Below are 12,181 nucleotides of genomic sequence, written 5' to 3' on the forward strand. Positions count from 1 at the left end.
CAGTGTTTTTCAGGTCACATGATTATACTATGCAACTGAGTACATGTCCAATATAATGTAATGTTCCTTGTTGAAGAAGATGAATGCGGGAATAGCCTTGATTTGATTACCGTACACTGTATGCATGCCTTAAAAAGCCATACTAAGGGACCAGCAGATGGCATTATAGTTACATCGCTGGATTCCCAAGTAGTTGACCATGGTTCAAGTCCTGGACCCGGCAGCTTAAAACTCATGCTACATGCGTGGGCGTGCATGCCCAAAATCCTAAGAGGAGAATGGAGGAGAAGGGTTTGCAGCATGGCCATCTTCCCTGGAGGGTAATTCCCACTTTCTGTCTCTTGTCTCTCTGGCAAGCACACACACCATATAGTGAAAAATTTCTCTCTAATAAATAGCTATATTCTAACCCACAAAGATAGACATTGGTTATATGTAAATCAGAAATTATAATTTTTAAAAATGAATTATTTTTCCTTTTTCTTTTTTTTCTTTTTCTTTTTCTTTTTTTTTTTTTTTTTTTTTTTTTTTTGGATTTTTGCCATAGGATGCACTCACTGGACAGAGATAAAGAGAGAAAGAAAGTAAGAATCACTCCCCACCCCCAAGGGGGAGCGGGGGGACAATGGCCATACTGCAATCCCTTCTCCATTTTCCTCTCAGGATTTTGGACATACATGTACATACATGCCCAGCATGATTTTTCAAGCCACCAGGTCTGGGACTCGAACCACAGAATTGGCCATGTGGGATCCAATGTCTAAACTACCATACCATCTGCTGGCCCTACAAAATGAATATTCTTTCGGGTTCTTTGCTCCTCATGTTTTCCAAGGTTGATATAAAGCTACATCTGTCAGGCATGATAACCAGCTACTGATTAACCAACACTCATATAACAACTTTAGTGACTGAGTGGCCCCACACATGATACTAAAACCAGAAATAAGCTGTTGAGTTGTAGGAGATAATACTCTCAAGGAACTTCATTAACCTAGGCAACATTATGACGATATTCATATCTACATGTCTTTGTATGAAAATACTAACTAACATCTATTCAGTGCTTAATATTTATCTACACTAGGCACTGTTCTAAGATTCACCCTGCATTGTTCTCATTTAAGCCTCATAATTATCCCATGATTTATTCTCACTTTACAGATGAGAATATAAGCTTAAAGAGGCATTAAAGTCATGCCCAATCTGCAGGGCAGAGGCTCTAAGCTGTAGGCCCTGGAGTACTAATAAAGTCCATGGCCCACCCACACTCTGCTCCCTGGTCTCTGAAGTGAAAACTATATATGAATGTGATGAAGCTCACCAGGCACCTGAGTCCTAAATTGAGGACCTTGATACAGGGATCTGCTTCACTGAGCCAACCAATCACAAGAAGATAGACCACATGAAAAGTAAGAAATAGATGGGCTGGAACCTGTGTAGACAGGAAATACATTTCCAAAATTCATCGAGTCCACACAGTTCTAGTCTGCCCTTGAATTTTATAGTGGTCTTAGATGTCACCCTAGTCATTTATATCCTCATGTCTAAACCTTTCATCAGCAATGTAAGAGACAGAAAGCACTACAAAAAGGAAGAGGAAGGGATAGCAGAAAGAAAAGAAAGGATGAAAAAGAAATCTATTAAATACGTATCAACCACTTTATTTCTAAGTGTCATATGGGTGTCTATTTTATACACACACATATGCACAGGTGGCGAGATTACGATTTAGCTAAAGAACTAAATCAAGTACTCCTAAATCTATTAAATAATAATGTAAGATTAAGTAACAGTGCAAGATGTGTCAAAGTGCTAGAATAAACCATATGGAAATTGTAACCATCACTCATTATTTTCCCGTATTTCAGAGCATGCATCCTGATTTGGGTCTACCAGGAAATGTTTACTATAGCTGAAGACAATAAATGCTTTAGGAGATTAGTGCACAAACTGATCAAAATCCAGTTGAGTCTTTGTCAAGAGATGAGTCCCAGAGTACCAGAGCCTCCCAGGTAAGAAGAATGGCCCAGAATTAGGAAAATGGTAGGTGTGAAAAAATTGGCAGGTATGAAAGGGAGGTCTCTTGCTGGATGGTGCTGGGAAGTGAGGTGCTTTGGAACCTCTCCAGCACTTCCATGGCCAAGGGATGTGAGCACTTCTGCTGTTTCCCCACTCAGCGTCTCCATCCTCCATTCACTCCCTCCTACAAGAGGAGCAGAACTGCTTGCTCAGCACTCTACATGTGCTGAGTGGCTCTTTCCAGGGGTGGGCCACTGTTTTGAAGAATAAAATAGAGTCACCGTTCTCTCTCCCTTGCACCTGCAAAATCGATGAACAAGGCAAGCAGTCATAATGAAGAGGCAGTTGATCCTAGTGGTTAACTTTGCTGGTCCTAATATCTGCCTCTATGGTTTCAGAATTTATTGTAACCACAAGGAACACTGTGAGAAGGTTGAGTCTGGTGCCACGCATTTTTTAAAAAGTAGAAGAAAGAAAGGCAGGGAGCGTATGACCAGCTTACTCCCTAACCACAAAGGGAAACCATGACGTCCAGAGAAGGTAACAAGGGCACACTCTGAGGCTCTTGTTGCCAGCAGGGAAGACCCTCCTGGGAAGGCCCCTTGGAAGGAGCTGATCTTTCCCCAGGACAGAAGGGGGGCTCTCAGGGACATAAGGGGTCAACACAAGCCCCTTGGAAGGAGCTGATCCTTCCCCAGGACAGAAGGGACTCCACTGTACAGAGGGGGCTCTCAGGGACATAAGGGGTCAACACAAATTTTCAAGTTGCTGAGCTTGGAAACCAGCAAGTAGGCAAAAGGAAACTCAAGTTCAGCCTTTCTTCCAACACAGGAAAGAATCCTGGGAGTGTGTTTGCTGGGAATATGTGGTCAATTTAAAACCACAATCAGAAACTTTTGAGCAAAATATATTGTGATAGAAATAAGCATTTTGACGGCCCCTCAATCAGTCAAAATACAGGAAGGGAAAATGGATTAGCTGCTCTAGGGTATAAAACTATTCGACTTTAACTTACAGCTTCATGTCTTGACAATATACAGATCTCTCTACTGTATGCTGTAATATATTGGGTTGTCGGAAAAGTCATAATACATTTTTATACAGAGAAACAGAGAAAACGCGACATGACTTTTCCGACAACCCAATAGTTTTGGGAACACCTTTACACTTTCAAAATTCTTATAGCTTTCCCAAAACCATTTCCAAAAGACTTTCCACTTTCAAAAGTTCTTCAACCCGAGTAATAAGCATGTAAGTGAAATGAACATGGGTCTCAAGGGCAATCAAAACAGAATCCCAGTAGAAAACTGTGTCATGAATATGACTGCAGCTCAATAAACAATAAAACAACCTCAAGTAGAAACACTCTGACAGGCAACACACCAAAATATTAAAGTAGACGTCTTTGGATGAAAATCATGAGAGGAGAGTGGAGGGGAAGGGACTGTGACATGGCCATCCCCTGGGGGGTGCTTTCTCACTCCTCACCCCCACCGCCGTCTGTCTCTCCCCAGTGAGTACACGTGCCCTATAGAAAATATTTTTTTAAAAAATCTGATAAAACTACTTCATTCTACAACTGAGGAAGGAGAATGAATTTCCTTAACGTGAACAGTCAGAACCAGACCTGGAACTCTAACCCACAATCCTGCATCCTATTTGATGTTCTCTCCTCCCCAGAGCTTCTATCAGCAAGGAGAGCTTCCCTTTCATTTTCCAAATAGAAAGGAAAAAAAGAAGCACTGTAAAATATGTTTCCACCACCTCATATGTACCCGGGAGAAATAAAACTTAGGAACACACAAAAATTGTACATGAAAGTTCTCAGCAGCCTAATTCACAGGAACCAAAATATAGAAATAACTCAAACTGAGGAATGGATAAACAAAATGTGGGCCATCTATACAATGGAATATTATTCAGTCATAAAAAAGAATGACAGACTGATACATGCTACGACATAGTTGAAACTTAAAAACACTATGCCAGGGCCAGCAGGTGGCATGACAGTTGGGTGCACTGGACTCCCAGATGGCCAACTGTGGTTCAAGTACTGGACCTGGAAGCTTACTCTCTCACTTTCCTCCTCTCTCTCTCTTTCTCTCTCTCTCGTCAAAGTTAAAATAAATAAATAAATAATTTCAAAATAAAATAATTCTTTCAAAAAATCATTATGCCAAGTGAAAGAAGTCAGACACAAAGGCACCAAGGACCATATAGTGTATAATTCTACTATATATTCAGAACAGGCAAATCTACAGACCCAGAAAGTAGCTCAGAGGCTGCCTAGAGCTGGGGAAAGGCTGAGTGTGTTGAAAGATGATGACTAAGAAATGAGGGATTGCTTTTTTTAAATTATTTCATTTTTAATTATTATCATTATTACCACTCTTTAATTTGACCAGAGAGAGAGAAAGCCAGCCACCAGCTCTGGGATTCGAACCATAGTCAGACAAGTGGGAGTCCAGTGCCTTCACCACCATCACCTACTGCGCCTCCCTAAGAATGAGGGATTGCTTTTTGAGGGTAATAAAAATGTTCTGAAATTTACTTCAGTGATTGGTGGGGCTGAAAACAAATAGCAGAAATGTATTAGCATATACTACACTTCTGTTCCAAGTACGAAATAACGCTGGTGGTGTCACACTGAGGAGGAAACGGTCAGCCACACAGATGATGATTTCTGTCCGTGTATGTGCACCTCTCCATATTTGCTGTACTGCATTCGGCTGTGTTAGAGGACTATAGGTACAGACCTCTGCTTCTGTCTGCTAAAATAGCAAATTCTTTTGAGCTATTTCAGCTGATACAATAACCAGATTACATAGTTGTGTGTTCCATCCCATAGAACAACCCAGGCTTGGCCGAGAGAGCCAGGAGCTTTAAAGAACTGTATATTCTGGAGATGTAAGAAACAAATCTACTTCAAATGGTGTCACCAAGTAATTAGGTGCCTGGTGATTCTCACAAGCCAAGTTGTTGGGATGATGCTATTCAATAGGGAGCTTAACCTAACAGCACGCTCCAAACAGTCTCTTAGCAAACTTCACTTCTCTTAACAGGAAGTCCACGAACTCACTGGTAATAAAATATCACTCCAGAATCAGCAGGACTGCCACCACTGCCCAGAAACAAGAAGAGATGCAACAGCAACGCATCATATCCTACCACATTTCAAATCAGGGAAGAGTCCTATAATCCAAGCACTTCAAAAATCAGCACCTAAGGGACTAGCAGCTTAGCAGTTACATCGCTGGACTCCCACAGGGTGACCATGATTTGAGTCCTGGAATCAGTGGTGGTCAATTTAAAACCACAATCAGAAACTTTTGAGCAAAATATATTGTGATAGAAATAAGCATTTTGACGGCCCCTCAATCAGTCAAAATACAGGAAGGGAAAATGGATTAGCTGCTCTAGGGTATAAAACTATTCGACTTTAACTCACTTACAGCTTCATGTCTTGACAATATACAGATCTCTCTACTGTATGCTGTAATATATTGGGTTGTCGGAAAAGTCATAATACATTTTTATACAGAGAAACAGAGAAAACGCGACATGACTTTTCCGACAACCCAATAGTTTTGGGAACACCTTTACACTTTCAAAATTCTTATAGCTTTCCCAAAACCATTTCCAAAAGACTTTCCACTTTCAAAAGTTCTTCAACCCGAGTAATAAGCATGTAAGTGAAATGAACATGGGTCTCAAGGGCAATCAAAACAGAATCCCAGTAGAAAACTGTGTCATGAATATGACTGCAGCTCAATAAACAATAAAACAACCTCAAGTAGAAACACTCTGACAGGCAACACACCAAAATATTAAAGTAGACGTCTTTGGATGAAAATCATGAGAGGAGAGTGGAGGGGAAGGGGAATGGACGGGAAGGGACTGTGACATGGCCATCCCCTGGGGGGCGCTTTCTCACTCCTCACCCCCACCGCCGTCTGTCTCTCCCCAGTGAGTACACGTGCCCTATAGAAAATATTTTTTTAAAAAATCTGATAAAACTACTTCATTCTACAACTGAGGAAGGAGAATGAATTTCCTTAACGTGAACAGTCAGAACCAGACCTGGAACTCTAACCCACAATCCTGCATCCTATTTGATGTTCTCTCCTCCCCAGAGCTTCTATCAGCAAGGAGAGCTTCCCTTTCATTTTCCAAATAGAAAGGAAAAAAAGAAGCACTGTAAAATATGTTTCCACCACCTCATATGTACCCGGGAGAAATAAAACTTAGGAACACACAAAAATTGTACATGAAAGTTCTCAGCAGCCTAATTCACAGGAACCAAAATATAGAAATAACTCAAACTGAGGAATGGATAAACAAAATGTGGGCCATCTATACAATGGAATATTATTCAGTCATAAAAAAGAATGACAGACTGATACATGCTACGACATAGTTGAAACTTAAAAACACTATGCCAGGGCCAGCAGGTGGCATGACAGTTGGGTGCACTGGACTCCCAGATGGCCAACTGTGGTTCAAGTACTGGACCTGGAAGCTTACTCTCTCACTTTCCTCCTCTCTCTCTCTTTCTCTCTCTCTCGTCAAAGTTAAAATAAATAAATAAATAATTTCAAAATAAAATAATTCTTTCAAAAAATCATTATGCCAAGTGAAAGAAGTCAGACACAAAGGCACAAAGGACCATATAGTGTATAATTCTACTATATATTCAGAACAGGCAAATCTACAGACCCAGAAAGTAGCTCAGAGGCTGCCTAGAGCTGGGGAAAGGCTGAGTGTGTTGAAAGATGATGACTAAGAAATGAGGGATTGCTTTTTTTAAATTATTTCATTTTTAATTATTATCATTATTACCACTCTTTAATTTGACCAGAGAGAGAGAAAGCCAGCCACCAGCTCTGGGATTCGAACCATAGTCAGACAAGTGGGAGTCCAGTGCCTTCACCACCATCACCTACTGCGCCTCCCTAAGAATGAGGGATTGCTTTTTGAGGGTAATAAAAATGTTCTGAAATTTACTTCAGTGATTGGTGGGGCTGAAAACAAATAGCAGAAATGTATTAGCATATACTACACTTCTGTTCCAAGTACGAAATAACGCTGGTGGTGTCACACTGAGGAGGAAACGGTCAGCCACACAGATGATGATTTCTGTCCGTGTATGTGCACCTCTCCATATTTGCTGTACTGCATTCGGCTGTGTTAGAGGACTATAGGTACAGACCTCTGCTTCTGTCTGCTAAAATAGCAAATTCTTTTGAGCTATTTCAGCTGATACAATAACCAGATTACATAGTTGTGTGTTCCATCCCATAGAACAACCCAGGCTTGGCCGAGAGAGCCAGGAGCTTTAAAGAACTGTATATTCTGGAGATGTAAGAAACAAATCTACTTCAAATGGTGTCACCAAGTAATTAGGTGCCTGGTGATTCTCACAAGCCAAGTTGTTGGGATGATGCTATTCAATAGGGAGCTTAACCTAACAGCACGCTCCAAACAGTCTCTTAGCAAACTTCACTTCTCTTAACAGGAAGTCCACGAACTCACTGGTAATAAAATATCACTCCAGAATCAGCAGGACTGCCACCACTGCCCAGAAACAAGAAGAGATGCAACAGCAACGCATCATATCCTACCACATTTCAAATCAGGGAAGAGTCCTATAATCCAAGCACTTCAAAAATCAGCACCTAAGGGACTAGCAGCTTAGCAGTTACATCGCTGGACTCCCACAGGGTGACCATGATTTGAGTCCTGGAATCAGTGAACCCAGTGGCTTCAAACTCATGCCAGGTGTGTGCGCATACATGTCCAAGATCCCGGGAGGAAAATGGAGCATGGCCATCCCCCCCTGGGGAGGTGATTTCTCACTTTCCCTCTCACTGTCTCTGTATGTCTCTCTATCTCTCTGGGGAGCACATGAGTCCTAAGGCAAAAAATTCTTAAAAAAAAAAAAAAAAAAAAGTCAGTAGTTGAGGGCTGACCCTCTAGCATAGCAGCTAAGCCCATGCATAGGGATCCCACATGGCCAACCGCAGTTTGAGTCCTGGCCCCAGGGGCTTGAAAAACATACTGGCCACGTGTGCATGCCCAAAATCCTGATATGGGATGTATTTTTTTCTCTCTTTTTCTTTTTTTCTCTCTCTCTTTTTCTCTCTCTCTCAAGTGCACATGCCCTCTGGCAATTAAGAAAATAAAACTAAATAATAAAAAAAAAATAGCTGAACATTATTCTCTCCTTGTTAATCACAGGAAACAGCTCATTGTGTTTAAAGTTGAGCAGCAAATGAGAACTTTATTCTGGCTACAGACCTCAAATCATTCCAGAGAACCTTAAATGCCCTGAGGCTGGGATTGACTGTGCTTGCCAACATTAACACAAATGCGAGGCCCAGAAGTCAACTCCCAGTTCACACTTCCCCGGCAGTTCAGAGGCAGGGGCTCTGCATTGAGGCAGGAATGTTAAACAGAAAGGTAGGGGTGTGCACAACTGACTAGCACCCCTTAGCACTGTGAATGTCGTGAATGTCGTGAATGTCATTCACTGATCCCTTTCCAGCCAAGCCTGGAACTGAGATCTCAGGACCCTTGTCAAAACTCGAACACAATGGCAAACGGTTTAGAGGCCACAGCTTGCCACGATTTTGGAAGAAATATACAGACTTCTTTTTCTTAAAATAATGCAGAAAAGGAGGACAACAGGAGCATGGAGGTTAAGGCACTGGATTCCACATAATCAACTGTGGTTTGGCTCTCAGACGCAGCGGATAGAAAATCACACCAGACACGTGAGCGCATGTGCTCAAAATCTTAAGAGGAGAATAGAGGAAAAGGGATTGTGGCATGGCCATCTCCCCCAGGGGTGATTTCTTTCTGTCTCTGTCTCTTTCCAACAAGACCTAAATAAATAAATAGATAGATAGATAGATAGATAGATAGATAGATAGATAGATAGATAAATTGCAGAAAAAGTAGACATTCGGTTTAGATACATAGTTCAGTTTCAGCACTGGCCCTGTGTTATGTAGATTTCTACTTTGACTCCTGCAATTAAAAAAAAACAATTTTTGTCGTTTAAATCCAAATCAAGTTACTTTTTTTATTTAAAAAAAAATTGCCTCTTTGTGATAGTTTTAAAATTGAGACCTGATAGCTATTCTCTTTTGGCAAACAAGTGATTACTTTGACCAAATACATATGAACTAGACAAAGAAGTTCAAAGGACCCTCATTGATAGTTTCCATCTGTTTTGAAAACATCCAGAAAGATTTTTTATAAGCAGACCAAAGCCAGTTCCTCCAGTCTGCTTGCTAAACTTATCATAATAAATGTAATATAATGCTGAGAACTTATTATCAGGGAAAACGATAATCCTATCATAAATATTTCACTTCACTCTGCTTTGCAATATCCTGAAAAATGATGTCTTAATTATAAAATTTCCAGATATATACAATGTACAGTTTATTTTTTAATTTTTTTAAGGATTATTTTATTTAACTTTATTTATTTTAATTTGACCAGAGAAGGACAGAGTGAGAAAGTGAGTGAGAGACAGAGAAAGTGAGAAAGCAAATTGCCAGGTCCAGGACTCAAACCGCAGTCGGCCATGTGGGAGTCCAGCGCCTCCAACCACCATTCCACCTGCCGGCCCATACAATGTACAGTTTATATGGTCTTGATATTCAACAAGTTCAATACCTTATAAAATCTAGGGGTTTTGTGTGTTTTTTGTTGTTGTTTTTACAAAAATATGTTCTAACATGTATTGGTTTCAAAATAGGACATTTTAAATCTCAAATATGAAATCACAATATTCAGTATTAATTTTTTTAAAAAAAGGTGGTGATGGTGCTCATTCATAGGTTTTGGCCCAAAATGAAAAAGCAGAAAATGCTTATTTTGGTGGGTCTGTGTTGATGCCATATTTCTCCTTGGGCAGCTTCAACTGGTCCTCCTCATTCTTTGTGTCCATCTTCATCTTCTTTGTGTCCATCCTCCTCATTCTTTGTGTCCATCTTCAGATGTGCCCTGTTGGCACTATAGTACAAAACCACAAGGTACCTACTGCACACACTGACTCCTGATAAGCAATCACATGTATTCTTGGCACCAAAGATGTCTTCATAGACCGTGTAAGCTGTTCCTCTAGTTTCAGGTGTATTCTCTGCTCTGATTTGACAAATAAGTCATATTTCCCAAATATATCATGTATTTCTTAATCTGTGATCTTATCTGGCAAATTTCCTATATATTAAATGTGATTTACTTCAAGTAGAAGTCGGTGTTTCCCTTCTTGGCCATTTGCATCGCCATCTTGATGAGCTGATGAGGTCATGGCAGTGGACACTGGGATTCCTCTGGACACCTCTGGAGCATGAAGTATAACACAGCGTCAGATGCAGGACATCGACATCCAGACCCACAAGAAGCTGTACTTGCACCATGGGAATATCCAAAATCTAGGCTGTTACTAAGGTAAGATATAGAAAAGATGGCTTTTCCTTTTTTTTTTTTTGGAGAGATTTTTCACTGTAGGGCGCGTGTGCTCGCCAGACAGACAGAGAGAGACATAGAGACAGAAAGCGAGAAATCCCCCCCCAGGGGGGATGGTCACGCCGCAATCCCTGCTCCTCCATTCTCCTCTCGGGATCTTGGGCACGCACGCACACGCGCCCAGCGTGAGTTTTAAGCCACCGGGTCCGGGACATGAACCACGGTCGACTACGTGGGAGTCCAGCGACATAGCCATTACGCTAACTGCTGGTTCCCTCCTTTTTTTGAAAGAGAGAGAGGGGGGATTTTTTTTGGCTATAGGGTACATGTGTTCACCAGAGAGACAGAGAGATACAAAAATACAGAAAATGAGAAATCATCCCCAGGGGTATGGCCACGCGGCAATCCTTTCTTCTCCATTCTCCTCTCTGAATTTTGGGCATATACGCATACACGTGCCTGCTGTGAGTTTCAAGCTGCTGGGTCCAGGATTCGAACCACTGTCGACCACGTGAGTGTCCAGCACCTCAACTACTATGCTACCTGCTGGACCCAGTTTTTTCTTATTTACTTCTAAAGATGCAAATTTACCCAACAGTAATCAAAAATTTTTCTTTTTAATAGTACATGATCACATGATGGGACCAGCAGTTAGTGTAATGGCTATGTCGCTGGACTCCCACGTAGTCAACCGCAGTTCGAGTCCCGGACCCAGTGGCTTAAACTCACACCAGGCGCGTGTGCGTGCATGCCCAAGATCCCGAGAGGAGAATGGAGGAGAAGGGATTGTGGCGTAGCCATCCCCCCCAGGAGGGGGTTGATTTCTCGTTTTCTATCTCTCTGTCTCTCTCTGTCTGGCTAGCGAGTACACGCGCCCTATAGCAAAAAAACCTCTCAAAAAAAAAATAGTATATGATCACATGTATACGATGAAAAAAAATCACATCTTCTGAGTCACAGAAAATATTCAGAATAGACAAGTTTCCACAAAGGATTGCCTAGATGTTCCTTAGCTATCCTCCCATTAGAACTGTTGCTGTTTTCTTTCATAATAGATCATTTAAAACAAGTAATAAGTGAATGGCACCTTAAACACCATCTAGCAATTCTAGTAAATACTTTGATCAAAACATAGCACTAAATCTAATATCCAGAATACAAATACAGGAAAGAAAAGCAAATAGATAATTAGATGTCTTATAGGGAAGAAAAAAGCCCTGAAAATAAAGTTGACAGATGAGATACCTACTCCTACAAATGGAAATAAATGTTAAATGCTAAATATGCCACCTTTTCTTCCTCCAGCAAAGCAAAACTAGAAGGAGGAAAAGTTGGGTAATATTCATTTCAAAAATAGACTCTCCACGCAAGATATACAGCATTTTACCAACTGGACTGCTGATGCAAAGTCATTTGCTAAAAAACTACAGTAATAACCAAGTTATCTAAGTCTACATACAGATGTCTCATGAGTAAACTGATGAAATGAACACATTTCTGCCTGAATGGGCACTTTCCTTCCACCCGCCAAAGACACCCATTCTGTCACTCTTCAAGAGACACAGAAGACCAAGACTGTTCAAATGAGTAGCTCAGAATTCCCTTCTACTTTAACACAGATTTTCAAGCATCTATCCTATTTTAAAGAAAATAGGCTCTGGATGCTGTTTACCTATCA

The 12,181-nt window shown here is 41.0% G+C and overlaps 1 protein-coding gene and 1 pseudogene across 1 annotated transcript in view; both read right to left on the reverse strand.

Moving 5' to 3' along the window:
* Nucleotides 1-12,181, reverse strand: part of RASGRF2 (Ras protein specific guanine nucleotide releasing factor 2) — a 289,250-nt gene that overhangs the window by 223,997 nt on the left and 53,072 nt on the right.
* LOC102478685 (splicing factor 3B subunit 6-like) lies at nt 9,905-10,467 on the reverse strand (annotated as a pseudogene).

The sequence above is a fragment of the Tupaia chinensis genome, unplaced genomic scaffold, assembly GCF_000334495.1.
Source record: "Tupaia chinensis unplaced genomic scaffold, TupChi_1.0 Scaffold000099_1, whole genome shotgun sequence".
Lineage (NCBI taxonomy): Eukaryota > Metazoa > Chordata > Mammalia > Scandentia > Tupaiidae > Tupaia > Tupaia belangeri.